This window comes from Apodemus sylvaticus, chromosome 7, assembly GCF_947179515.1.
Source record: "Apodemus sylvaticus chromosome 7, mApoSyl1.1, whole genome shotgun sequence".
Taxonomy (NCBI): Eukaryota; Metazoa; Chordata; class Mammalia; order Rodentia; family Muridae; genus Apodemus; species Apodemus sylvaticus.
In genome coordinates, this window is record NC_067478.1 from 95,276,300 (window position 1) to 95,300,443 (window position 24,144).

General features: G+C 46.0%; 1 protein-coding gene across 2 annotated transcripts in view; it reads left to right on the forward strand.

Moving 5' to 3' along the window:
• Pknox2 (PBX/knotted 1 homeobox 2) overlaps nucleotides 1–24,144 on the forward strand; it is a 262,123-nt gene that overhangs the window by 59,415 nt on the left and 178,564 nt on the right. For both annotated transcript variants that reach the window (XM_052188700.1, XM_052188701.1), the window contains exon 2: nucleotides 7,922–7,988. The gene's annotated coding sequence lies outside the window, so the exon portion shown is untranslated. The remainder of the gene's footprint in view (nucleotides 1–7,921; nucleotides 7,989–24,144) is intronic.

A 24,144-nucleotide genomic window follows, 5' to 3' on the forward strand; every position in this document is an offset into this window, starting at 1 on the left:
GGGCTACACAGAGAAACCCTGTCTTGAAAAAACAAAAAAAACAAAAACAAAAACAAAACAAAACAAAACAAAAAGGATCTCTAGGAGTAGGGAGGGGGTGGATATATAGGGAAGATCAGGGTGAGACTGGAACCAGGCGGCCAACTGGACTCATAAGACATCGTATGAGCAGAGGGGCTGCTCTGATGGAGGTAGCAGGCTCTCCGTGCTGTCTTTGCACTGCAGAGGACATCTCCAGGGTCAGGGCAATGTACCCCGAGTGTCGGCCTTCTACTGGGTCGACTCTGAAAAGATCAGGCTGGTCTGCAAGCCACATGGCTCAGTGTATGTGGGACTGCCTTCTGGTCTCTGAGAAAGCGAATCATAGACTCTTCCACCCACCGTTCTGGGAGTCAGAGCACCTCTTCTATTTAGATTAGTGAATAGGGTAAGGCTGCCAGTGCTAAGATTCTAGATAGGGCTTCAGGTTCATGCTTACACTGAAAGTACAGGCTTAAGATTAGAGGATGTAGGGAATGCCACCCAGGGACCACATGCAGGTCCTTTGCAAATGGGTGCTCACCCTGCCTATGACCCCAAAGCCAAGGATGGTGTGGAAGTATAATCTGTATCTACCAGGCTTAGAGGAAAGTTATCAATGTCCTCAATGCCAATGAGTGAGAATTTCAAGCCCTATTTATTTAGTGCGAAGTCATGATATTGTTTGATCACTCAGCTACTATGCCACGAGGAACCTGCTGGCCAGGAGCTACAACGCCTGAATGGCAGTTCATAGGGCAAATATAAACAATTGTGTAATATTATCCAGACAGATGGACTAGTGTAGGGACTCTACAGCAGTGCTACACGGGATGTGCCATCTATAGTCACTGAAGTAAATTAATAGATACCCTTCACGAATGCCTCATGCCACTCAGGATTTCATTCAGTTGATTCCCTTTTGGAAGGTTTGCTCATATGCTGCGGGAATTTTTCAGAGAAGATGATCATCCAGGGAAACAGTTGACACCCGAGAAGGGTGTCTCACAGATCTGATCTCAAAGGTCTGGTTTGGGCAAGAACAGGAAATTTTTGAACAGTCAGATGTATACAGATGGCCCAGTCTTCACCATGTGCCTGTCTTTTTCCCACTCAGTTGCTTACAGTCCCTTTTGTCACTGAATAACATCAATAATCCTATTAAGTTATTAATATAGTCCAAGTTGTTCAGTAAATGTGATGCATTATCTCTGTTGTCGTTTCCAGTGTCTTCTTCCTCTTAGAGAGGTGAAAATTGAGACTGAGAGAGACTACAATCAAAACATTAATGGGTCCCAGCTAGAAACCAACGTATCTGAACCCCAAATCTTTGCTCTTAGCCACAATTACATTGTGAAACCCTTTAGGAAGAGATTTAACACTTTCCCTGGAAACTAATCAGGACCATATCAGATGTTGGGGGACTTTGTTTTAAAGATGGCCTAGTCTAACTTCATCATTTTCTGCTAAGAAAATTGAGTCATAAAGTTGTTAATAGTTCTTCTCCAAGATCAAACAGTAAGATAATTGCAAAGTCGGAGCATGAATCCACACATCTGGCTGATACCCTTGATACAGCACTGTCTGTATTGGACCATCGATGTTTACAACAACATCATTTCCATCCTTCTAACTTACCTGGGTGTGCCTCACAGCTGGCTGCACAGCTGTCTCAGGATGCAAAGTCAAGTTCTGGAAGTCCTCCCAGGGAAGATTTCTTCTATCTTTTCTCATTTGTTTCCCAAACAAACCCGACCATACAACCACTCCCTTTATTTACCATTTTGTATATTCCTTCATGTCTATAAGTGAGAGTGGTCAGTTTCATTTATGATTCCATATCATGTTCAGAGTGAAGAAGATAGCCTGCAATCCTCATTCTTGTCATATTACTGCATGGCTGTATGCCTCTGATGTGGGGTTTCCCTACAGAGATCACATAGTGCTGGCTTTGGAAGGTTCCAACATATCAATCTCATGGATGCATGGCATGCACGATGGGTCTTCCTTGATGCATAGTAAGAAAGGAAAGATAAGGACAACATGGAGAAGTTAGATGTGCATAAGTGTGTGTGTGTTTGTATGTGCGCGAGTGTTTGAGAGAGAGGGTGGGGGAGGGAGAGAGAGAGAAATAGAGACCTACAGGGCAGAATGCCCTCATCCCTAACCCAGATATTTCCAAATGATAAGAACTTGCAAATAAAAATTTAGTCTTCTTCAAGAGTGTCTCACTGGGGAAACAAACTACTCTGAAGAATAGACTACATGCCCAGCAGTAAATGGCCAATAGAAAATTAAGTCAGTGGCATCTTTGGATAATCTCTCCTTGTCTCATAATGTTATGTCAAGATTTTTCCTTTTGTTCTTTCCCTTATTTTTAAAATTGTATCTTATTTTTATTTTATTTACATATATTTAATTTTTTTCTTCCTTCTTTTTACGCCATGGGTCCTCTGTGCACACACGCAAACACACACACATACACATACACACACACACTTCCAATTTAGTGTTTTTATGGGATTCCTGAGTGAGAATGAGCAAGTTTCTCTTTCTTGGGCCTTTTCTTGGTCTCTTTTCCTTCTGTTTGTTTTGCCCCATTACAATGTGTTAGTTATGTTTTATTTTATTTAATTATGTTTTATTATTATTCCTTAGAAGCCTGTTTATTTTCCCTTTCTTTTTCAATATATTAAATTCTCTGGAGTTAGAGGCTGTTGGGAGAGGCCTGATAGAGGTAGTGAGGATAGAACTCTTGTCCTCTGGGGGAGCAGAAAGTGTTCTTACCCATTGAACCACCATTGCAGCCCCTTGCCTGTATGCAGACAAACAGAAGGGGGTGGACCCGAATAGGAGGGTAAGTGAGGAGGAATTGGGAGGAGCAGAGGGAGGAGATTAGGGTAATCAGGATTAGTATGTGATTTTTAAAAAAATCTATTTCAACAGGAGCAGGGGCAGGGGGAGAAATAAGTAGCGTTTAGAGGAAAGAAGGAAAGAAAGTTAGAGGCAGAAAGAAACAGACAGATGAAGAGAAATAGACAGCTGGAGACAGAAACAGAGATGACAGATGGAAATGAAGGGGGAAAGAGAGTGTGCCTTGAAATATTTGTGTCAACTCGTGGAGAATGTAACACAGTGTGCCTTGATCGTGTCTGCCCCTCAGCCTCTCACATCTGTCTCTCCACCGTCATCTCCCCACTGCTTCTCTACGTTGCCCACGGAGTTTTGCGTTACCCTACTTCTCTGGGGAGTGAGGCCTGCCCTGAAGTGTGGCCAGTCTTCCAAGGGTCACACCATTACCCAAAGGTGACTCTTCTTCTCCTGAAAGCTGTCAATCGCCAACAGTTCCTCGGCTAGGATGTGGTTCCATGCCTATCTTCCCCTCTCTGGGCTTGGATTTTGTTTGGCTGAAGCTTGTCTCAGATCTTGTCTACACCATCATAATTCCCGAGAGTTCGTATGTGCAATGGCCGTGTTGTGAGAGGATATGATTTTGATGATATTTTAATCATTCGACTCAACAAATGACCCTTAGTTGTAAGACATTTGCTCCCCTTTTGTAGGTCGAACTGTGTTATGAGATGATGCTGAAAGATGGCATGATTAATATTTTATCAAAATAAGAATTATCGGAGCTTTTATGACAATTCAGTGGTTAGGAACACTGGCTGTATGGCCATGGTAACCTGACTTTAGATCCCATCACTTACATAACTCCCAGGATGTGATCTTGCACCAACCTGTAACCCCAGTAGGGGCAGAGTGGGAGGATGGAGAAAGGGGATGCTAAGGCTTTCTGACTACCAGACTAGTCAAAAACACAAGCTCCAGGTTCAGTGGGAAACTCTGCTCCAAAGGAATAAGGTTTAGAGTGACAGAGGAAGGTACCTGATGTTCTCCCCCAGCTTCTGCATTTGTGCATAGCTGCATACATACACACACATGTACTATACCCACACACATACCTGCCTATGGACACTAGAAATGCCATTTTAAACATACTGTCTGTCTCTCTGTCTCTGTCTCACTCTGATTATGACTCTTTCTGTTTCTGTCTCTGATTCTCTCTCCCTCCCCTCCCCCACCTCAAATGTGTGTGTGTGTTCTTTTTTTATTTTGCTAATGGATGAAGGCCAAATCTGGGACACCATTCCTTGGCACAGCTTTCCCTCTAGTGCAGGAAGCTCCTTCAGGCCTATGAGTCACTATTTGGAATGAAGCCTTATTCATTCTGAGTGTTTCTTATTATTAGAGAATCCCTGGTTATGCGAAGAGTCGCTTTCTCTAGAATCTTTGATTAGTCTTGAGCCTGCCTGCTAGAATAATGTAGTCCCTCTTTTGTGGTTTCTTTATGTATTTGCATGTCTACTCTAAGGAGGAGGGGCCAGGCAGCTTTAGGCAATGGTGTCCTAACTCTGTCACCAGTGGGTACTACTAAGAAGGACAAAAGGCAGATACAGGTCAGGTTTCTTCTCCTGTGTCTTCTACCTCCCAGCTTCTTCCTACTCAGAAGAATGCAATAATACTTGGTACTCAGTGAGTGCTTGTTTTGTATGGGGCACTATTCTAACATGCCTTAGGTTGTATGGCACCCCAAATCCTCCCAACCACTCTCAGAACTTGAGATTTAATTAGTCCTATTTTTTAAAGATGAAAAACTAAGGCACAAAGAGGTCTGGGAACTTACCCATAGTCGTTTGGATTGAACCATGTATACCATGATACCAGAGCCTGCCCTTGTGACAACTAGACTTTTCTCCTCTCTCTTGTACTCATGGATGTCAAAATTCTTAAAATATGAGGGTATTGTAGCATATAGGACTAATACGACCTGATAAGTCCAGGAGGATATCATCAGTGCCTCAGCCAAGACACTGTATGGTTATTAAGATCACATTTAACAAGTTTGGCAGCATCCAGAACTTAGCCTGAGATTGCACTGAACTTAGATGACCCAAGGTTTTTTTGTTGCTGTTTTTCAAGCTAGTTCAACCCATTCTGGTTCTGCAATTGATTTTTCTTAGTATAAGAGCTAGGTTTTGTGCATAAATACTTGTCAAATCATTTTCTACAGTTATATTAAGAAAATAGATTTGCATGTGGACATAAAGTATAATTTGATAGTTTCAAGTAATGAGATTGTGGGCAAATTTCCCCATGACTTTCAAAATTATTTAATTTGTGGTTGTCATGATGCTGGCGTGCAAGAAATGAAAGCTGGTGATGGAAAAATGAACGTTCTAGTTTGGGCCATCTTCCTTTATCTTGTTCAGTGCTTTAGAGCAGTCTGGATTCTGATCCAGCAGCTTCCCTTCTTGGCCTTTATCACGTGCAGATGAGAAGACAGCGGTATCCTCTACATTGTTGGTGTCTCGGGTGGACAGACCCAAAGGGCAGGGAGAGAGCACATTACCTCGTTAGATAGACCTTAGAGCAGTGGTTCTCAACCTCCCTAATCCCGTGACCTTTTAATATAAGATAGTAAAATACAAATATTTAATACATGATTATAAATTATAAAATTATGAATAAATTATTTTAAAATTTCAATAAAATATATAAATTTAATAAAATAGCAAAATAGAAAAATCCTCGTTATGGTGACCCTGAAACATAAAATTGTTTTTGTTGCCAGGTTCTCCATAACTGTAATTTTGCTACTGTTATAAATTGTAATATAAATATCTGTGTTTTCTGATGGTCTTAGATGACCCCTGTGAAAAGGTTGTTTGACCCCAAATGGGTGCTGTCTCACTGGTTGATAACCACTGCTGTGGAGACTGTGTGTCCACAGCTCTTACAGAGCTCATACGTGATGTGGTAGTAAGTAAGACCAGTGCACATTAGAGCCCACGGCCAGCTAAGAGCTGGGCTTAGGTTATTCTTATTGGATTCTGGTTGGAGTGAACATTGTCCATCACTCAACATTTCAGTAGATACTTATGGGCATCTGATTCAAGGCACTCTGCTAAACTCTAGGGATATAAAGACACATCAAACATGCTTCCTTCCTCAATGACTTACAGTCTAGTGGCATGGTCTACTTCATGGGAGACCTGCATAAGCTATGACTGTGAACATGCAGCTATTTGTAAAGAGCCACAGAAGAGACTTAACCTAGAGAATATCTTGGGTAAGGGGGACAATTTATCTCCATGTGCACAGCTCACCGGGCTCATGCCTGAGTCTGTTGAAATTCCACCTTTCCCCAAGATACTTCTCTTGTCTCAGTTAAAGGGGGAGTATAGAAGTGAGTGGGAGAGGACCACCGAAACTATCTTCAGTCACTCTAGGAGCTCTGGTGCTGGACCTGATCTTTCTTGCCTGATACTCGGAGCCCTGGATGCTTCAGACTACTGTGCATCCTTGGTGCTATTTCTTCCTTAAGAATTCCCCCAGGCAAAGAAACCTCAACACTATCCCAGGGCCCACCACACTTCTCCCCTTCTTGCCTTTCCTCAGATCGACTTGCTTGGTTTTTTTTTCTTTGTTTGTTTTTTTGTTTTGTTTTTGGTTTTTTTTTGGCATGTCTTCATGTTAGCCAGCTTTCCAGCACTATTACAAGATATCATAGAGAATCCATTTATAAAGAGAAAAGGTTAATTTGGTTCATAATTGAGGAGGGTCCAGTCCATAGTTGACTGGCCAAATTGCTTCAAGGGCATAAGGCACATCCTGGTAGAAGCATATAGTGGTGTGAAATCGCTCACTTTCTGACTGAAGTGCAGAAGGCTAAGCAGAACTGGGGTCGTGGAATCCACTTGAAGGCCTCTCAGTGCTCTGAATACCTCCCACGGCTCTAGCTCTCCAAGGTTAGAGCATCTAACAGTGCCACTCCAGCAACCAAGCTTTTGACACATGGGCCTCTGGGAGACATTTAGGTCCAAACTCTCCATGCTTGACACCCTTTCCCTCCCACCAGCCGAGCCATGCCTATTCAAGCCTTCAGGCTCACGTGCCACCTCCTGTGAAACTTCCCTGAGTGCTTCAAGCCCTGCTAATTTCATCTCATTGTGGAGAGAGGGTGGTGGTCACTGCCAGAATTGAGCACAACCTTTGTACAGTGTATCTTTTCTGGGATTCTTTCAGGAGGGCGATCTCACTTCCCCAGTAAGGTGGTGGCAACATTTTAAACACGGGACCTATTCCTGGGTGTTCATGATCCCTATTCCTGGGTGCATCTAGATCATGGAGTAGACACCTGATAAATGTATGTTTCTATTTTTTTTTTTAAATCTTACCTCAAAAAGAAAAGAAAAGTAGGCCTTTTATTTTTCTAAATTGTTTTTATCGTTCTTTTTCGTGCACAGTTTTCTTTCTACCTCTCTGGACTTTTCACCTTAAGTTTCTCCCATTTAGGAAAGGGAAAATGATATAATTATATTATAATCTCAGAACTTTTAAAAAATGAAAAAATGTTCTTCCTGTTGCAAGACTTTTTTCTTCTCACCACGAACAGTGGAGTCGGTTTTGCTTGCGTTGTGCAGTCTTCCCTGGCCACGCTGTCACAGTGCTCTCAGCTCTGGGCCCCTGCGCAGGGTCTTTCACTGGGTAGAAAGTTCTAGTCAGCGGTTATTGCCTTGGCCAGCTTGGGGCACTCAACCACCAAGAAGTTGTATTTTCTTTCTGGAATTTTTGTAAGGAAGGGGCTGAAAAATCAGGAGAAATGAGGTGTGGTGGAGGAGACTGGTCCTGTCTGCCCTGACTCACTTGTAGAAGACAGTACCCACTGCGGACCTGAAATCTTCCTTAGGAAGCTTTTCCCCTCAGCACCGCTGACATGGGGCTGCCAGCCCCAGCATTGCTGTCAAGCAGGTTCATCCCTGGGTCTACCCCTGGCCTGCCCTGCTTCTTAACTTGAGAATTTTACTCAGACTATAAAGATGTTTCCTTTTCTTGGCAGGTGAAGCCTGGAACAAGATGAGGTTTCTGGTCCTCCATGCTGCTCACTAGAAAAGAAGCCCTGAACTGTAAGTAAGTTTGTTTGGCATTTCCACACTGACCCCCGTAAGGTTATGGGTTCAGGTCCAGGCCCAAGCCTGATCTTTAACTGCTACCCATTGCAGAAGAGACACACTGAACAGTGAACTAGTCAGAATGTAAACTGTGGTGGGACTGTCTGAATTATGTCTGAATTCAGATTATGTCTGAATGTGACGATGACGGAGTTCTGTAATATGACACACTACTTAATTAGACTGTACTGGTTGGACATAAAGGTGGACTGGATATGTTATGTGTGTCATGAGTGCCAGGGACAGGAGCACTTGGTTTGCAAGGCCAACCTGATTCTTGGCCGCTTGCTTGGGTGGGTGGTTTGAGCAGGGGTGCAGGGAAAGAAAGAACGGACGGCATCCAGCCCCAGTCTGGGCTGTGTTCATAGCCTATGCTTTCTTTTGTATTTGGTCTTTTCTGTGGATGTACAGAGGAGGAGGGGAAAGGGAATCCTGCTGATCCCTTCCTTCAGTGCTGTAATGGCTCCACCTCATTGGAAGCGGGTGGGTTCAGTGTTGCCCCCCCCACACACACACACACCTGGCATCAGTTTGCCCACCTGTAGGACCTGGCCCAAGTTCAGGCTCCTCTGCACTTGACTTGGTAACTCCAGCTCCATGTGACGTCCTCTGGTATTCTGCGGAACTGCCCCTCTGCCCACTCCTCTGGCTTGTGCTGCCTCCAGCTAGGCATGCGCACCAGCGGGCAGATCTGGGACTCACCTTCTTCCTAGTTGGTAAGTGTTAGCAAGTGACCGGGTTACCCTGGGCCAGCGGAAAGACTTCTCTTTTTTTTTGCTTCAGGGAGCTACCTGAGGCTTGAGGAACTACTGCTGCGACTTTGATAGTACATTGGCTTTCAACCAGTTCATGGAATTATAAATGATTAACCGTTATCAGTGCACATCTTCACCTCTGTGTAAAAATAGATTGACTGTAATGAGTGTTTGAATAAATCATAAGAATGGCCGCCTTGCGATCGGCTAACATCCTGCCGATGGCTGCCCGGTGAGTGAGCAGGGCGCCGGTCCTCTGCCTAATGGCCTGCAATTCAGTGCTGGTTGCCTGAGTGAGTGATTGACAGGCCTCCCAGGGCACCTCCTCTCGAGCCCTGTCTCTGGAGTGGTAGAATCCCCAGGCTGAAGGTGTGGGGAAGGGTGCCTTTGTCTAGCCTGTTCCAGGACTTATGGAGGATCAGGGTGTGGGCACAGGAGTGTAGGTCTGTGGAACTGCATAACGACCTCTGCGAGAATCAATGTCTCCTCGTAGCAGAGGTTACTGGGATCTCAGAAGTCAAGACATGTATGAGGAACACGCTGAGTGTGGACTTTGATGAGAAGTGAGAGTGGGGTAGAAATTGGTCTGTATCTGCCCCCTCCCCATTGTGCAGGGAAGTCAGGCATTCCGAGCACCAGGCCACCCAAACTCAAGGAAAGTTCCCTCAAAAGGACACTCTTGGACCTGCAGCTAGAACCCACGAGCAGACCCAGAGCTCTTGGATGGGCAGCTGTCAAAAGGTTTTCCAGGTAGTTGTTGTCAAACCCACCTCTGGTGTGAGGATCCTGCTCTTAGAAGAGGGAGGCAGAAGATGAGAGACAGCAGGCTCAGAGTGACAGGATCAAGAGGAAAGAGACAGAAAGTCTGAAGTTTCCGAGGGAATCCAATGATTGATGCTGAGTTTGCTGGAAACAACACCCAGTAGCGCTTATTCTAGTGGCGTCTTACTAGGCTGTGTGACAAACTGACCTACAGCACACAGGAGACGAGTGCTTATTCTATGCCTATTATTGTGTGAGTCAGGAATTTACATAGGGTATGGGGAGGCAGCTTGTCTCGCTCTGCTGGGTATGGGATTTCAGTTAATGAGAGATTCATCCTAGGCTTTATTCACTCAAAGTTTGGGGCTTTGATTCTAGCTCTCGACTGACACCTGTCAGTCAGAACTTTGCAGCTTTCCATGTGGTCTGGGCTTCCTTACAATATGGCTGCCAAGCTCCAAGGGGAAGCAGCCGGAGGGAGAGCCAAAGTCACAGGGAAGCTTTATTGCCTTTCATGACTCGCTCCATGAAGTCAAGCAGCACCACCCAAACTTCATTCTGTCCGTCAGAACAGTACAAAGGTCCACGACCCTCACCGCCTCTCAACACTATCAGCATCCCACTAGAAGAAAGGTCAAGTGTGGTGACTGTGTGATGGTGGTGGTGGTGGTGGCGGCGGCGGCCGTGGTGGCGGTGGTGGCGGTGGTGGCAGTAGTGGGTGCTGGTGATGCTGGTGGTGGTGGCAGCAATGTGTGTGTGTGTGTGTGTGTTTTAATTTTTTCAATCATCCCTTCATATTTACAGACCCCTTGCAGAGCCCAAAATCTGAAGATGTAGATGCGGATACTGGCAGGCATAGTATTTACAAATAGCCCATGTACATCCTCCCACATGCTTGAAATCATCTTAGATTATTTATAAAACTGAACACAATGTAAATGCTGTGTAAATAGACTTTGTTGCTTGCAATACTTTGTTGCTTGCAAAATAACAGGAAACAAAAAGAAAATGCTTGTACTTACTTCTTCCTTATGGATGCTTTATCAAATATCTCCAATTGTGATTAATTAAGTCTTTGATATAACCCATAGATATGGAAGCCATTGTATGCTGTTGTTCTCATCTTTGGAGACCACAACTACTGGAGCTGCTATTGGCTTGGTGCAATTGACCTTACCTATTTCCCCAGAGCAGTTGAAATCGACCCTCCATGGGGGAACGATGCATTCTGTACAGGCTGGAGAATGATCTGTGATAACTGTACTTTCAGTTTTGAATGAATGAGTTTATTAAGCCAATAACAAACCAAAGATAAAAGAATAAACGATGAGCAGTCATAGACTCAGCAGACGGAGAAAATATCAAATCAGGCGGTAGAGGTGATCAGGAAGGATATCCCGATTGAGAGTACAAACAAAAGGTAGTAGTGTCATCAAATCAGGGCTCACAAACATCCAGTAGAGACTGGGAAGCCAGCTGGAGCTCACAACTGAGAGAGCCCTATACAGAGCCAAGAGTCCCCTCAAGTGAGACCTCAAATAAAAGAACAAATAACAGCGGGAAAATGACACCATCAAATCAGTTACACTCACAGTCATCCAGAAGAAACCGACTGGGGAAGGTGAGGAAGTCAGCTGAAGTCCCCAGTTGCAATTTCCATCTACGGGTTAACTGCTCGAAGCTGAATTTCTGGCTTCCTGTTCCTACTGGAGGCATTTTTTTTTTAACATTATGGGATAAACAGTAGTAACCTTGGTTGGAAATGGTTTACCTTCAGGCTCTTCTCAAGGGCTTAATGTTTTTAACACCCGTAGCTGCTTACTGGTTGGTTTTTTTGGTTTTGTTTTGTTTTGTTTTGTTTTTTCCTTTCAGTCACAGAACCTGAAGGCCGGCCTGACTCAGGACTTATGTTTAGGGGACATAAGATTGCTTGGATCTGAAGTAGGCTGAGGGGCAACCTTGCTTCCAGAGTCAGCATCTCAGGGCGCTTAAAAAACACATGACCCTTTACCAACATAACAGACATTGCTCCCTGGAAAGAAACCTTAGCCTTGGAAACCCTTCAAAACCAAACTCAGCCTCTTCTCAGGCAGGGTATGGTAGTACTAGCAGGTCCTGTGCTGGAAGAAAGTGTGATGTCAGGATCCATACCAGGGAGAGTAAGTCCAGTATGGCATCTTAGATCTAGAGGATTCTAGACCTGTAAACAAGGACTCTGCAAGCCTGGACCCTCTGCTCACACCAAGGCTTCCCATATCTCCATTGTCACGGCCTCCAAGGTAAATCTCAAAGCTTAAGAGACTACAAGGGACTTGATGGGGTTGAGGAATTTTGCATGCCAACCTCTTCCTGGTCTCCCCAACTCCTCTGCTGGTTTGTTTCCTTTTCCTCTATCACACATTCTGGTCTGGGAGCCTCACTCCCTTCTCCTTTCCCACACCTGATAAAGATGCCGAAGAGAATCTGGGTCCTCTGGCTTCTTAATTGTGACTTAAGAGATAGAAACGAATCCCAAGTTACCAAAGAATAGAAACAGAACTAGTCCATCTTAACAAGGGCTGACATTTAGGAATAGCTAGTACCAGGAGCCAGGCAGAGGAGAGGGGTGGTGAAAAGGCTTTTTTCCTCACGAAGTCAAATTTAATATTGGTAAGCAATACTTGCTGAGTGTTTACTGGGCACTATGCTAAGCCCCTGGGATGCATTTTCTCACTTTACCCTGTGTTATGGGATTCTGTTATTAGCTCTGTACATACAAAGAAGAGAAGGCCCGGAGGAAAAAGGAAGTACCACAGGAAGGAAGTCTATGGAACAGTTGAAATTCAACTTAGAACGATTATTAAGACCTGATCTGCTTCATTATTTGGTCAGTGTATATTGCACACATGTATAGGCAATCACTGAATCCCCTTTAATGTATATAATTATTGTGTTAACAAAAAATCTAATTTAAAAGAATCTAATTTAATAATAAAATCCAATTTAAAAGAAAGAGTTCAGGGCCAACCTGGTCTACAGAAGGAGTTCCAAGATAGCCAAGGATACACAGAGAAACTCTGTCTCTGAACCTGCTCTCTCCTCTCCAAGAGAAAGAGACTCAGTTTATTCTCCTCTAACAAGAAAATGTGTGACGGTCACCCCCAGTGTTACCCTTCAGCACTCAGATTCTAAGTGCAGAGTCTGGGACTTGCCCAGGCAGAGTTAAAGTGGGCCTGCTTATGAAGATGGCTTGGTGTAAAGGTATGGAATAATTTCCTCTTTTTTACTCTCTCATGAAATTTAGGTCAGGAAACCTGTTAAATTCGAGCAGCTAAAGGAATCACATTGTATCCACTTCCTAGGACCACTGTGGGGGAAAGCTAGCTGTGAATACTCAGTCTGGCACACAGTGCACAATGGTAATTTTGTCCATTCATTTATCCAGTAAATGTAAAAAAAAAAAAAATTAGAAAGACTAGAAAGAAAGAAGCTAGGGAGAAGGATGATTCCTTTCTGTTACTTGGGAGAGATTGTCAGGAATCTTGCCTTTAACTGTACTTGCCGTAAAGTTCACTCATAAACTATTGATATTTTAATAATACACATTAGCATCTTGCCCTTTGACAAATGAATATTGAATGAGCAATAAAGAGGCAAAGGAGTGTCCAGGTACAGTGCTTCGGAGAAGCCAGAGTGCCCGGTGGTTGTCCAGGGGAGAACTGCACTTCCAGACCGGGAGACCCGCCCCTCTCTCCAAGCACTCTCAGCGTGGGCTCTTCAGGGAACTGACTCCATCCAGAACAGCCAAGTCAGAGCTAGGTTTTTGTATGCCCCCCTTCTCTTCCCCTCAGCTGGAGAAGAGGAAAGGTTAGCAAAGAGCTGATAGGAATTGATTTTAATCCTCTTGGAGTACCTGGCTCAGGCCTTGCTTTGGTTTTGCTTAAAGGTGCTTCTTCGCCTTCCTTTGTTCTCCAAAATCACAAGTCTGCAGCAAATGGGGCACAGCAGTGCACACTTTCAGTCTCAATCACTGAGGCAGAAGCAGGCAAATCTCTGTCTTTCTGAGGCCAGCCTGGTCTACATAGCTTGTTCCAGGCCAGCGAAGATAACATACAGAAACCTTCCCCTAACTAAATTAAAAATTATTAATAATAATAATATTAATACTACTAATAATAAAGAAATCTCAGCCAAAGTGTGTGTGTGTGTGTGTGTGTAGAGGGATGTTATGGGTAGTGTGCTGTTCAAGTTTGTAAGGGAGAGTTGAGTTTCCTGCCTGGTCCTTTAAGCATCTGCCTCCAGTCCTACTGCCTCGGCCTCCCATGCCTTATGGCCTTCTGTGGGCTGGAGTGTACAGAGAGCAGGGATGGGCTCTGCCTAGGTCCAGCTTAATTGGTGTGATTTAATGGCGTTTTTGGCAGATTCAGATTTATATGGCTTTCTGAGCTGCAAATCTGCTTTCTAAATGTAGAATTTTTGTGGAGTGGTAAAAAATAATGGCTGTTCTGTGATTCCTGCCTCCCAAGCTAGGAGATTGCAATTTACATTATGCAAATAGACATTATGCAATCAAGGCACTTTAGCGGGAATCTGGCAGCAGAGAGGCCGCTGATGAGATGCCGAGGTCTGCAGCCCTAACCGAAGGGGCCCTGGGAAGAGCAGAGATGGAGTGGAGAGGAGAGGGGCTAGGCAGACAGGCAGGGGAGGAGGCCGAGAGTCTGTTCCGTTCCCCAGGTCCACGCAGGCAGGCGGAGTGGAGCCCGCCCGAGATGAGCACAACTCAGGAGCTGCCAAAGCGACTCTCTCAATTAATGGCTTTGTTTAATCATGCCCCCTGTCCAGAAGAGTATTGTCTTACGGATAATTTCGTTTGCCTAACGAGATTTTGCTAATTAAATCTCCTTTCAGTTGGTGTGACTATGCCTGCAGGAGAGGGGGCTATTTGGAGTCTTCTCCATAAACCTTTTTGGAGAGGGGCTTAGAAAGAGAGTTGGGGGAGGGGAAGGAAAAGAGAAGGGAAGGAGTCCCTGTCCTGCTGGGAGCAGCTCTGAGCAGGGTTTGGAATCTCCCCGCCCCACTCTTTCCCTTACCCACAGAAATGCAGTAGCTCACAAATCGGGCACTTCTCTTCTCCACTTCATGACATCTTCACTAATATAATAGCCACTCTCAACTTCTTCCCAATGCCTCAGGGAGAACTGTGACCCTCGGAAGGAGGTTTCCAAGGATTTCCAAGTGCTCTTCCCTGCAGGTGCTGGACTGGGCTGGTTGTGGGACCTCTCCTGTGGCCTCCGGTTAGTCAGCCAGTCTGTCTCCTCAAAAAGAAAAACGCGCTCCTAAATTGGCCACTTCTCAAGGGATAATTAATTATATGAATCGAAGAGGAGACCTCCTTGTCAGACTCATTTATCATCAGAGCTGGTCAAGGAGAGGGTTTTTGTAGGAGGCCAGCGCTGTGGCCCCAGAGCTGGAACACAGTTAGTACCGTGCAGAGAGCAGCCTCCCATACCTGTTCCTTGGCTCTCCCAGGTTCAGTTCTCCGCTGTCGACCACTAGACAAAAATATTACCCAGAAAATTCCCGGAAGTTTCGAATGACTTTCTATTGTAATGTGTGGCAATAATCTGTAATAAAATTATGATTCTATTTTTATTTAGCTATTGTTAATCTCCGACTTGCTTGATTTATGAATTACACACTACCATATATGTGTGTGTAGAGCGCGCGCGCGCGCGCACACACACACACACACACATATATGTGAGAGAGAGCGAGAGCGAGAGAGAGAGAGAGAGAGAGAGAGAGAGAGAGAGAGAGAGAGAGAGTATTTAGCACCTTCCATGGCTTTAGATAGCCACTGAGAGTAGTCTTGGATCTCTTTCCTGCGGGTACTTTAGGGCTACTGTAAGTGACCATGTGACCATGTGACTCCTATGTTGAACCGTGTCTAAGCTTTTCACTAATAACTGCCTGAGGCCAGCTAACGTTGGCGTGACTGACCAGGGTCTGATTTTCCAGCTCCTTCTCCCCACCACACTGGTGTCCGCCCCTCCTGCCTGTCTGCAGACCCCCAGGCGTGGCCTATCCCTGCCACCAGGTCCCAGGTCCCCAGCCCACGCAGCTCCTCCCAGTGCTCGGTGCTCTTCTGCCTGGCTGCTTTGGCACTTGGTGCTTCTCTGAGCAGAGTTCCTTTATCCAACGCTTCTCCTCCTCCCGCTCCTGCTGTAGCAGTTCCTTGGCGGCTGCCTCCTCTGGCTGCAGGCTTCCACCTCTCTGCTCCGTCTGCTCTCCTGTCTTTCCCCGTAGGTAACCGCAGGACCTCATACACATTGCTCACCTTAAGCCCCAAATCTCATGCTTCCTTAACCCTAGCGTCTATAGTCCTGCCTGGCTGGAACAGCAAGGTGAGTTGATTCGGGAGAGATATGATGGATGAGTAAACCCCAGCAGCAGGAAATAGATGATGGAGGTCACCTGACCCTCGGAACCTTTACGTCGAGGGTCAAAACGGTGCTTTCCTCTGGGTCCTCTTCTGAGCTCTGGCCCTTGTGCCGGAGGTGCCGATGCCCCATTTCACACATGTTCACATGAGCCCTGTAACGTGCGGATTACTTCAGCTGAGCACACTGCAGCTCCTCTGTCCTCACTAAGGGGTAGGTAGGGTCGTGATGACACCAGCAGGAGCCACCTGTGAGGGAGGTGAAGGCTCCTGTGCCTTCTCCTCCTCACCTCCTCATCTCCTCATCTTCTCACTCCAGTGGCTGCCCATCACCCACTCACTCAGCCGCCCTGCCTAGCCGAACATCACCTCAGAAGTGCGGACGCTGACGTTCTTGAGAACGCTACTGCTCAGGCCTGTCTCAGGCCACCTATGGGCTCTGTCTGTGTGTGCTGCTGCTGCTGGAAGCACAGGACCCAAGGCGTATTCTTGTCTGCTGCTTTGGACTGTTTGGGACTATTCCCCAACCAGGAGTTGTGCTTTTGGGGAGTAAAAGTCTGTTCCATGCTAGGTAGGGTTAGCCTGGGGAAACTGGCTCAGATCTTCATGTGTGATAAATGTGAATGAGTGTGAATATGTGAGTGTGTGCATGCGTGTGTGTGTGTGTGTGTGTGTGTGTGTTGTTATTAGTCCCTGCGTTTTTCTGCTTGTTGCTTTTTGCTCTAGAGATAGGTCAGGGAGGCTGTTTCTTCCTTTAGGTTTGCATCTAGCTGAACTTCCTGACTGTGCTGAGGTCTGAGTCTGTAGTGCTTCTAGGTACTGGGCCAGTGTGCCAGTGAAGGTTTGAACCTGTGCACACTCAGGTGTCAGGGAGACTGGGTTTGAGTCCTGCTTCTGCTGCATTCTTAGCTGGGCTGTTGAGATGAGATTCTCTCACCCAGAAAGCAAGAATAATCAAACTCCTCCACTCTGTCTTTCTGGAAGGCCTGTGAAGGAATTTAAGAGACAGGCACAAGTGTTTTATAAACTATAAAGCACTGCAGAAGTATAAGAGGTTATTATCTGAATGGTTATTACACTTGAACTGATCATTGTGTTTGAAAATTAGGGATTCTGTTTTCAGGAATATAAAACCATCCAAGCCTGGTTTGAACTCTGAGACTCACAGAGCAAGGATTAGAACCGATGGCAGATTTACCTGACTGCTGGAACCTTCCTGGACTGAGGCCTAGCCCAGGACCTCTGCTGTCTCCCCTGCAATAGACTGTGACTAAGTTGTGAGGAGGCTGGGAAAAACAGCCATCTTCACTATGTGCCTGTCCCCAGTGAGTTCAAGGCCATTTTTATATTTGTTTTCAGAGTCTGCCATTGCCGAGGCTTCTACCCAGCATCGCCTTTGCTAGCAAGGTTCTCTCTGCTGGGAAGGAATGTCTTCCCATTTCACTCACTGGTCTTTGTGTGTGTTTGTGAGTCATGTGAGCACACACATACACACATGTATCCATACATGCATGGAAGATAGAAGTTGATATTAGCTTCCTCAAGTGCTTCTCCACTTTCTTAGGACAAGGTCTCTCACTGAGCCTGGAGCTCACAGATTGGCTACACTGGCTGCTCACCAAGCTCTGGGGAATCCTCCTGTCTTCACTTCTCCAGTGCACAGCCATCACCTTAGCTTTCTTGCGGGTTCTTGGGATTCCAACTTGGGTCCTTAAGAATTCAGGTCCTCATGCATGTATGTCAAGCACTTTGCTGAGTGATCTCTCTTGCTCCCCACTGGTCTTCTGACCCCACTCTTGCCAAGCTGTTGGCCCTTCTCTGGCTCCCAAGTTATCAGGGTCATCTACCTCCCTAAAGCAGTTTTCACAGTGTACCTGGGTCTGTTAATGTCTGCCTCCCATGCCACAGTGCATCACAAGTCAAATCCCATCCATGTGAATGTTACCTCCAGTTTGTAGGTGGGTTCTGTGGGAGGGGAGCGTCTGTCTACTCCTGACCCCTACAGGTAAGCAGGTGCCCACCTGGGAAGGCAGAGGCCACGTCCCTTATCCCCGGACCCTTCTAGATTCTGTCTCTTAGCAGGGTGGGTTCCATCTGGGGGAGGATTTGTTGGTAACTCTCCCAGAGATCCAGTTCCTTTGCCTTCTTCTCCTTGGTTCAAGGCTTTGTGTCTTTTCCCACGTTCTGGGCCTCTCCCCCAGACCCTCCTACTCCCAGCCCCAGGCAGCCTCTCCAAAGTGCCAGGGGGCTGGGAGGCTTTTCATTACCAAATGCACTGAACCTATTTGTGAGTGTTTTGCAAAGTGTTTAATCCAAGGTGTTCCCTCAATTAAATTAGTGCAAACATCTGTGTCCCACATCCACCTCCATTTGCATTCTGTGCCATTTATTACAGCAGGAAATTGGAAGGCACCTTAGGAATACTTAGGACTGAATTAGGCTGGGCCGGGGGAGGCGTCAGGGGGAGGGCCTAGTGCCTGTGAGGTTGGCCCACAAGGCAGATCCCTCTCCAGACTGGGACTTGCCAGGGGCCAAGTCACTTTCCGCTTCAGGAGATCCTGTCTTCTGTGGAGATGACCAGGTCTCCTGGAGGAGACTTGGTGAGTTTAATTAATGCCCCTGGTCCCTACCTAAGGCCACATGCCTGCAGAAACAGGGACGACTCACTGCTGTCACTTCTAATTTAAAAACAAAACCAAAAACAAAACAAAACTATAGTGGTACTGAGAGTTGGCTCAGGGCACTTATTCTTGTGAAGGACCAGAGTTTGATTCCCAGCACCCACATGGAGGCTCACCTAAGCACCAGGCACGCATGTGGCACACAGGGAAAGTATATTGTATGAATAGAAGAAATCTGCCAATGGTCACCCAGCTGGGTCTGTCCAGGGGAGCCCTTCCCTGTTGGAAGGTGGAGTTTCCTATCATGAAACTGTTTAGCCTTGGTGACTGCCTGGGTGTGGGTGGCAGCATCTCAAGCCTTATACCATGAAATTCACATCACTATTAAACATGTCAGGTGCTTTAGGAGTTCTACTGTCATTCTACTCTAGGAAGAGTGGCAGGTTTACCTGCACTATGACAGACCGGGAAAGCCCAGTATCTGTTGTAACTTTCCCTCCAGCCCTGAGACCAGCCTCAGAAAGGGCAGTTATAAGCCCGTGGGACCAAGGCTAGAAAGTGGAGCAGACACTAATGCCTGAAAGTTTCCTGAAAGTTTCCGTGACTCCAAAAGCTGTTTTCCAGTGTTCTCAGGATGTCTTTCTCAAATGAAGCTGTTGAAATTGGCTTTGAATTGAGACTAACTCCTTGACCTGCCTACCTGGCCTGATTGTATTGAAGCCCTGTCTGCTCTTAGGATGGCTTAACTTAGGACTTTTCAAGAACCTGTGAGGGGCAACACTAGCTTGTAGGCAGATTACCAGAGGGAACTCTGAGTATTGGGGAAGAGAGGACAAAAGGGGGGGGGGGAGGACCTGGGAACAAGGAAGAGAGGTTTTTGGGCCTCTTAAGAGATCTTAGAGGTCCCAGAATTTCTCAGCCAGAGTGGGGAAACAGGATAAAAAGGGCAATCTCTTGACTGGTTGCATAAGAAACCAAACTGTAACCCTGGGCTCCTGGGTCACAAGAAGGGTAACCTTCCAGGACTCAGGTTTACACAGGTCCCTATAGGGAAAGGTCCTGAGGTTTTATCTACAGACTTTTGGTGCTAGCAGAACAGTCAAGAGAGTACCCCACTGTAGGCTAGTCACTTTCCAATGACAATCACGCCTTCCCCAGGTGGCCCTGTCATCAGGAGAGAGGGCTCAATGCAGGAGCAATGAGTTCCAGAAATCCTGCTCCCCACCCTTTGCCTTCTCATCAGGTAAAACATTGTCTTAGTCTTGGTTTCCCTGCTGATTAAAGAGTAATGATGACCTCTGAGAGGCATGCTAGGCTCCGGTTAGTGGTTTACGAGGTTTTACACCTTCTCTTCTTCGACCTGGGGCCTCAGTTCTGGGAACTGGGAGTTGGTATAGGTGAGGGTGGCCACCCTGCTTCAGCTCCACACCCACTCCTCTTCTTTCTCCTCATTCTCATCAAAGGACTTTAATCAATGCACCTCAGCGTGTGGCAGTGCCTGGGGCCTTATGAGAATGAACTGCTTATCCCAGATCATACTTCAAGAAATGGCACTCTCCAATCAAAACACATTTACTAAGCATTGTCTGTGTGGAGTACTCAGCTCTGGTCCAGTGGGTCACACTGAGAATGGCCACAGCCAGGAGCCAACAGTCCATATTTGATTTGCAGTTCCCCAGTCCCAGAGGGCATTGGGTTCTGTGTCTTTTTTGATACTGTCCTTTGCCCACAATGTTCTCCATCCCTTCCTCTGATTGACAAGAACTCAGGTTCTGTGTGACAAGGGCCCAGATTACACTGGGCATCCTTCTATGATGTCATTCATAATGGACTTCAGTGCCTCAGCTTCTCTCCAGTAGACGAGAATACTCACACCTTATTAAAGAACAACCCCCCCCCCCCCGCCCCATCACATTGTTATCAGATACAGATACATGTTTGTTTTGTTGGGCAACTCCCAGGGCCTCCACTGTGCTGGATGAGAGGCTGTCAGAGCAGCTGCCTGTGTGTCCAGTCTTCAGAGTGTTGGTTCAGAGAGCCTTTCCCAGCCTCTTCTGTTTGCTTCTTCTTCTTTGCTGTCTCCTGCCCAGCCTCAGAATATGGGATCTCCAGATGGATGCAGGATTGGCACAGATGATTGGGCCCCCAGATGGTAGTGTTTCTTTACCTTGATCAGAAGTCTTTTTTTTTTCCATCCACATGGCCAAAGCCCACTCATCTTCCTAGTCCTGGGGTCATCTCTTCCAGACAGTTTTAGATTCTTCTGGGGAAAGTCCAACATTCCCTTCCTAGGCCCTGGTCTAGAACTCCTGACACTGGCCAGGATAGCTGCATCCCAGGTAGCTTGTGCTTGTCCTTTCACACAGAGCGCCATGGCTGGTGGCTGACATCGCTAGCCCTTGCTGCACTTAGCATGGTTCCTGGCATGACTCCTGGCACATTCTGTTTGATGATGCCTGTTTACCTAGTGGAAGAGTAAACAAGACCATTACTCCTGGCTTATCTAAAAGTGAGGCAGCCAGGTTCTTTTCTCATCATGGCTTTGAGTTTTCTGCTCCAAGTTTCTGATGGACCCTGAGGCACATTTGGTCTCAAGGCTAGAAGCCAGATGTTATGACCTGCGGGAGAGAACTCAAGTGTTGAATTCTGCTCGGTATGCAGAGCAGACTAGAATGACTTTTGTGTATGTGTTCCATGAGTCACATCCAATATTGGCAGTGTGTTTCATGCACACGTGTGTGTTTATACCCATGTACATAGCTATGTATATGTTTATTTGTGTATATCTTGAGAGTATATTAAATATTTACTGATAAGAGTGTATTAATGTCAGAGGACTATGGACTTGAACCAGTGAGCCACTGATTAGGAGAGGAGACCAAAGCCAGTGCCTTCTAGTGTGGCCTTACCTCATCCCTAAAGTCTTATAAATATTTATTTATTTATTTATTTATTTATTTATAGACAAGGTTTCTCTCTCTATAGCTCTGGCTAGCCTGGAACTCACTGTGCGACCAGGCAGGCCTCAGATTCACAAAGATCTGAGTTGCCTCTGTTTCCCAAGCTTGGGGACTAAAGGTGTCTACTACCATTGCCTGGCTTATAACCTGAATATTACAAATTCTTTAAGGAAAGGAAGTTGCAGGGAGGTGAGGGCGGGATCCTCTCCAGTGCCTGACACATGTCAGGCACTCATAGACAAGTGTGGCTGAGATAATATTGATTGGAATTGATTATGACTATTAGACAATCTTTGGAAGCTGTAAAATCTGATTTTAGCCTAATCCTCTGTTGCGTATTTGCAAATGGTATATTTGTAAATCAGTTGGGAACCATCATGTAACATAAATAAACAATGGGATGCATTTTTATTGTCCCTGTCCCTTGGAATTCTCACAGGGTCACAGATTTGAGAGCTTGGGTCGCAAGTTTTACTTCTATCCTTTTTTGTTTTTTTTTTTTTCTCAATCAAACAAGACATTTTCCTGATGTAAACTTCAAAAAGGTTCAGAAGCCAGAATTCAGAGTCACGAACTGTGTGTGCACATCAGCCAACATCAGTCAACATCAGCCCTCTTGCCTGTTTGACTGACTAGTCCCGGGCAGCCCATTTCCTCTGCAAATGCTCTAAGACTCAGTCTTTTAGGAAGAGCCAGCCTTCTCTGACAAGTGCCAGCATTTGGTGGTAACTACATTCTAACAAGCTAGGGAGTCTGTACTGTCTGCAGGAAGGAGAGAGGGCTGAGGAATGATTTTATGTCACTAGTCCACAGGCTGGGTTGCTAAGCTCAACTTCTGGGTTGAAATTTCAGACCTCAAAGGGAGACCCATCAGATGTGAACCTGTGAGGAGCTCAGAGCAACAGGAAAGGTCAGGTGCATGCCGAAACGAGAAAACTGAGTCCCAGAAAGCCACAAGCTCAACTGTCCATGGTCGCACCACCAAAAAGCCAGTAGTGGCAGAGTCAGGCTCTAGCCTGGGCTCTCTTTGCCTCTTCTCAGTGGGATGAAGTCCCTTAGCTGTGCCTGGCTAGGCCTGTACTTTCTTTGCGCCCAGATTTCTGGGTCTAGGAGTAGTACTTGCTGAATTCTCAGTGGGTTCTGGGCTGTTGGCACCTTCTGTGTCCCTCAACAGATTTCCAGAAGGGCAAGTGGCCTGTAGCCCCTCAAAAGATGGTTGGTGACATGTGACTTCTTCCTTCCTGCACAAGTTGAGCACTTGCCACCCTGCTGTCTGTTTTTCCTTGCTAAGGTTCAGTTCTAATTATGTTGATTTTCTTCATCCCACCCCCTCCTGGAAGCTTATTAGGTTGAATATTTTTATTTATTATCATTTCGCCCAACTCCTGCCAGCATTTCCAATTACTCTCCCCGCTTCCTTGTAATTGTCTTTCTGTAATGGCTCTGAAACAATTGCGCTAAATGAGGTGTCTCCTGCAAGATGAGAGTCTCACTTCATTAAAGGCTAATGTATTCTCAGCTCCAGCTCTGTGGGGCTAGCTTGGAAGGAAGACATTTAAACAGCTTCTTTTATTTTATAGGGAGCAACTTTTCAGCAAAGAAGATGTCTGTGGGGTATATGTGTATGTGTGTGCGTCGCCTGGATTTTAATTTAAAGAAAGTTTATGAAATAGTACAAGCCCCCTTATTGATGAGACTGTTGTCAGGTAGCTGCGATTTATGCAGATGCAGGAAGGAAGAAAGCTGACAAGGGGCTCTCCATGCACATATGCCCCCTGCCTTCCTGCCAGTCCCACCCCTTCCTCTCTCGCACTCTGCATGCTGGATTAACCCCCAAACTTGTTCATCCCTCTATTCTGCTCTACCTCTTGTATTGTGTGCCCAGATTCCGCAGCAGGGATGCTCTCCTGTTCGGCATTTTTCTTTTTTTCAGAATTCAGTCTTTTCAGTTCAGAGGTCCTGACTCCATCATTCATTTATTCATTCCTTCACTTGCTCCTTGTCTATTCATTTGTCCCTTTGTCATCCGTTCAGCATATGTTTATTGCCTACCCTGTTTGAGCTTCATTCGGCGGGGCTGTGTCCTTTTGGAGAAATAGAGACAGATGAATGGTAAGCAGGCACCACTGGTACAATATGGTAAGTGCTGTAATCAGGCACGGGCAGACACTCTTCGAGCAGCCAGCAGGGCACCTCAGGAAATCTCAGGGGATCCAAGGAAACTTCTAGAGGCAGAGTGGTCTGGTCTGATACCTGGAGGATGAGGAGTGGCGGGGGATGGGTGGAATAACTTCAGGTAGAGGGAACTTCATGAATCAAGTCCTGTTTGCCAGAGATAGCCTGGCAGGTGAGGAGAAATGTAAAATGTTCCATCTGGCAGGCACACTGTGGGACAAAGGCTGTGGAGAGAGGTGTGGCTAAACATCAAAAAGGGTCTCGGAGGCCATATTCCCCTAGAGAATGGTTGTGGGACACGGTGGAGCCCTAAGCAGGGGATTAATTGGCCATTTTTGTGTTTTTGGAAAGATTGCTACGATTTCAGTATGTACGCTGAGTTGGAGAGAGGCAAACCCAGAGGTCAGGAGAGCTTGTAGG